This window comes from Sinocyclocheilus grahami, unplaced genomic scaffold, assembly GCF_001515645.1.
Source record: "Sinocyclocheilus grahami isolate Dianchi unplaced genomic scaffold, SAMN03320097.WGS_v1.1 scaffold396.1, whole genome shotgun sequence".
Lineage (NCBI taxonomy): Eukaryota > Metazoa > Chordata > Actinopteri > Cypriniformes > Cyprinidae > Sinocyclocheilus > Sinocyclocheilus grahami.
Genome location: NW_015505575.1, coordinates 902575 through 907964, shown reverse-complemented (window position 1 = coordinate 907964; position 5390 = coordinate 902575). Strand labels below are relative to the sequence as shown.

General features: G+C 40.7%; 1 pseudogene; it reads left to right on the top strand.

Annotated features, from left to right (window-relative positions):
- The window catches only part of LOC107550330 (uncharacterized), a 7551-nt pseudogene extending 2891 nt beyond the window's left edge, over window positions 1–4660 (top strand).
- The last annotated feature ends 730 nt before the right edge of the window (window positions 4661–5390 follow it).

The window sequence follows — 5390 nt, the reverse complement described above, 5'->3', positions numbered from 1 at the left end:
AATTATACATGTGTATTTATCAACATCAACTCAGCCCTGCATATTGCAATACACAGACTCCACTTTCAGAATTCACCAGAAACTATCCTGTTGTTGATTTGCCAGGCAGTGGTAGAAAAGTTTTCACAGTAATGTCATATTATACTAATAGATTCAAAATAAAGAGGTGGCTAGTTTTGTTTCGCAAAGGGTTGTTTGCTTATACCCAGTTCAGTGAAAGGAAATTATGCAGGCCAGGCCTTCAATGCAACAACAGTACAATTTCAAGTGACTCTAATTACAGTAGGTGTTTTAATCATTTTTCCTTCCATACAGGTTTGCACAAGGTTTGCAGTTGAAGCAACTTGCCATGATCACTGAGGGCATAGCAGGAAGCTCAAAGACACTGACAAGAATGACAAAAGTACTCAGAAAGGTTGTTGCATTAATTATTAGTTGTCTGTAATCAATAAGTAAAAAATTTGATTTCAAAGTTTTATAAGTCAAAACCCACTGTAGACAACTGGATTCAGCATTGCTACATACTTATTTGGTGCACTCAACTTTATAAAATTCCGTACTATGACATTGTTACAAGTCAACTTGTGATGTGTTATTTCTATATTTGAAGGTGTGCATTGCTGCCCTCAAGAGACTGAGGAACAGAGGAATGAGAATTGGTGGTCGACATCGATTTGTTGTTATCAACGAGAGCAAGTTTGCCCACAAACGAAAGGTAGGCTGTTTATTTGTATGCAAGTCTACTATAACTTTACTTCACATGTATCAGTTTTGTCATGTTAATGCAGTGCCAGTCTGAGATTATGGAAAGAAAGATGATGGAGAAAATACAAAAGAGAAAAACTTGAAAATGAAGAGTTACGATCAGACAAGTAATAAGACCCGCGTTAATATTGGAAAAGCTTTCCAGCGCTGGAGAGACATTAGAGAGCGGGAAGGCCTTAAAACAGGTGCCAAGTCTGATATTTATATGGTAATATGGCTGCTGTGTATGTCCTTATAAGACAAAACTCATTAGTCTTCTGTGTTGAGATTGCAATGCAAAAATGTGTATTGTAAAGAAGATGGTATTGTACACTAAATGAGCCACAACAACATCACAAACAGTATGATCTTAATTTCACAAGAATGACATACTACGATAAATGAGGCACATTGAATGCTTAGAGATAGCAAAGTGTTAATATTGGGAGAAATTTAATGGCAGTGTTTAAACATGGGATGAATGGTAAAAGGAAAAAAAAATTTTTGTTCAATTTGAAAACACAATATATTAAGACATAAATATACCCTTAATTTATAATCAGACAATAAGTCTGTGAACAAAATATATTACAATCAAGGTAGGATGGCATTCCGCTAATCTATGTTCTATTAAAAAGCAATACAATGTAAAATATTTTTTTTATGTTGTACTATATGACAGCTTTTGTACAGGAAAATATGAAAGTGAAACAGTTTGTTGTAAGGAAATTAAATTATGAAAATGGAAAAATTTAAGAGATAAAAATGCATTTTGCACCTGTTGGGCAATTATTTGTTATCAAGCCAGATAAGAAGGATCAGTCTATTAACTGTCCAAAAGGACTGGATTCCAGTGATTGAAAAAAAACTACCATCGTGGCCGATGTGGCAACACTTGGCGTCATGAATACCAGTGGGTCTTCGGGATGCTAGAGGTTGATGGTATTTCCAGAAGACCCATTCTGAGACTCGTCAAGGATTGCTCAAGGCAAACACTTATAAGCCAAATTCAATGACATATCAGACCCAGAACATCAATCCTTACAGATGAATGGCGTGCCTACAAGAGACAGCTTTCCCAGTATGGATATCAACAGTATTCTGTCTGCCATAAAAGACACTTTGTTGATCCAGGAACTGGTGCTCATACTCAGCATATTGAGTGTGCATGGCAGAATTACAAGTTGGAAATATGGTGTCATAGAGGAAATCGTACTCCTGAGTCATTGAAAACTCACCTCAAAATGATAGAGTGGCACCACTTGTTAGGCATAGGCCATTATGATGGTGTCTTAGGTAGACTTATCCATGTCACATAAAATAACGTGACAGAGTATTAACACTTAACGACATTTTAATGACAAATTCAACTTGTACCACTGTAGCTGAGGTCAAGAAAAGTATTCATGACGCTGTCATAAAATAATTTGACAGATTATTGACACTTAACGACATTTTAATGACAAATTCAACTTGTACCACTGTAGCTGAGGTCAAGAAAAGTATTCATGACGCTGTCATAAAATAATTTGACAGATTATTGACACTTAACGACATTTTAATGACAAATTCAACTTGTACCACTGTAGCTGAGGTCAAGAAAAGTATTCATGACGCTGTCATAAAATAATTTGACAGAGTATTGACACTTAATGACATTTTAATGACAAATTCAATTTGTACCACTGAATAAAAGTGGTCAGAAAAATATTCATGACACAATTATAATGGCCTCATGACAGCCAATATCAAAACCAGCCACATGACTGTTTAATGTAATGTTAACCCATAAAGCTAAGTAATTTCTTAAGTTTGAGCATTAATCTGCTATGTCATGTTTATGACGGGTTATGTTGTCTAAGTAATGTCAAGTTGTCATGACAGGTACTGACAAGTTAGGTTGTCTTGGTAATGTTAAGTTGTCATGACAAAGACACTGACAGGTTATGATGTATTGGTTTATGTCCAGTTGTCATAAAGGCATCTCAAATAATGTCATCTTTGCTTTAAAAATGACATAACTGAGCGAATGACACTTAATGACAGTTGTCATAAACATGCATAAAACCTCCTTCATATTCATGACGTGTGTCGTGTCATGATTATGAAGGTGTCATGTCAGTCTTATGCACACCCCTTCAAGTAAAGTGTTACCGCAAATGTTATTGGCTAAAACACATCAGCAACTGCCTCAACATTTATATGTACACTCTAAAATAAAGGGTGCTAAAGAGCACTAAAAGTGGTTTGATGGCTCGTAATCATAGGGGAACCATTTTAGTGCTATATAGCACCTGAACCAACCCAAAGAACCACTGAATAACTTTTTTCCTGTGTGTAGTGCTGAAAACATAAATCAAAGAAGTAACTTGTAACAATCTTGTTTGAATGTTACAGGGACAGATGAGCACACACATGTGCTTATCCGGTGGAGAGTGGCTAATGAGGCCCTCTTCACCAGAAAAAGAAATGCAGCCATCAAATTCAAGTCAAGTCAAGTTTATTTGTACAGCGCTTTTCATGATACAAATCATTGTAAAGCAACTTTACAGCAAATTATGTTTCTACAATATTTAGTGGTAATGCAACAAGAGCTCGTTCAAATACTGAGGTGCTAAACCCTTCAGGGCTTTATAAGTAATATATTGTTGTTTAATAGGTAGCCAGTGCAGTGTTGACAGAACCGGGCTAACATGGTCATACATCCTGGTTCTAGTAAGAACTCTAGCTGCTGCATTTTGGACCAGCTGGAGTTTGTTTATTAAGCGTGCAGAACAACCACCCAATAAAGCATTACAATAATCTAACCTTGAGGTCATAAACGCATGGATTAACATTTCTGCATTTGACATTGAGAGAATAGGTCGTAATTTAGATATATTTTTGAGATGGAAAAATGCAGTTTTTCAAATGCTAGAAACGTGGCTTTCTAACGAAAGATTGCTATCAAATAGCACACCAAGGTTCCTAACTGATGACGAAGAATTGACAGAGCAGCCATCAAGTCTTAGAGAGTGTTCTAGGTTATGTCATGGTTCATGGCTCATTTTCGCTCTGTGTGTATGTGTGTGTGAGTGGGTGTGTCTGTGATTGCTGCTGACTGTTGATCTGCGCCAGCTGTAGCTCATCAGCTCAGCTATATAACACCTGTGCTATCCGTCCTGTGTTGTCAGATCGTTTGGTGTTCCCACTGTGTTCAGTTCTCTGTTCCTGTCCTTCGTCTCATTGGATTTCGGTTCCAGGATTCGCCCCCAAGGATCGTATGTTCCCGGGATATCCACGGGTGCCCATTTGCGTCCCTGCGCTACCAAGAGTGACTATATCCTGCACATGCCTTGTTTGACTCTTGCCTTTGGTCTGGTTGGGACTTTTTCCTAATAAACTGTTATATTTCACATTCGTAATTGAATCCTCCTTTTGTACCCGTGACAGAACGATCTGACCTACCTATGGATTCAGCAAACGCCTCGGATCTACGGGACTTTTTGTCTAACAACAACGCACGCATGGATCGTCAAGAGGAACAGATGTTAGCTACGGGTTGAGCTGTGCAAGCCTTGGTAGCACAGGTGTCCGAGCTCACTACCCAATTCCAACAACTGAGATCGCCCACTGCGCCGCCCTCGCCGCCAGTTCTCCCCACTCCTAGAAGCACCGAACATCAACGCGAGCCGCGTCTACCCACACCTGAAGTGTATGCTGGTGAGCCCAATCTTTGTAGAGTGTTCTTAACTAAATGCTCCATGTTCTTTTCTCTGCAACCTTTGACTTTTTCTACCGAACAGTCCAAGGTGGCTTTAGTTTTGACATTGCTGTCGGGACGGGCAGCTCTGTGGGGAACGGCGGAGTTGGAGAACCAACATCCTTGCTGCTCTTCGTTCCGCAAACTCGCGGAGGAGATGAGACGGGTGTTTGATCGCGCTGTAGCGGGTTGCGAGGCGGCACGCATGTTAGCTGATCTACGGCAGGAAAACAGACCCGTCTCGGATTATTCCATTGAGCTCCGGACACTGGCAGCTGAGTGCAAGTGGAACGAGGAGGCGCAGTGGGACATGTTCCTGCATCGGTTGGCTGACCGGATTCAGAAGGAGATTTTTATGATGGAATTACCCACTGATCTTGATGGACTCATCGAAATAGCTCTTCGGGTAGATCCCCGTCTACATCAACGTGATCAGCGAGGACGCCGCCAGCTGGCGTCGGAACTTCCTGAGTATTCCACTACCAGTTCCTGTAATACGGTCAGTCACACCTCGGATTTTGAACCCATGCAGGTGGGAAGAGCTCGGCTTTCCCGGGAGGAGAGAGACCATTGGAGAGCAAGGGGACTGTGTTTGTATTGCGGCGCTGCGGGTCACTTCCTGGCTGACTGTCAGGTAAAAGGCCAAGCCCGGCAGTAGAGCTGAGGTTACTGTCGGGTGGATTGTCCCTGGGAAAATCCTCGTCCTCAACTCTCCTCAGTAAGACTGCAATGGGCAGCCGGAATCCACAACTGCCAGGCCCTGCTGGATTCCGGAGTTGAAGGTAACTTTATGGACTACAACTTAGCACAACACCTTCAGATCCCCATTGTTCCTCTAACCCATATTATCTCTGTCAACGCACTCAACGGACAGGCTCTTCCTAGCATCACACATACTACTGAA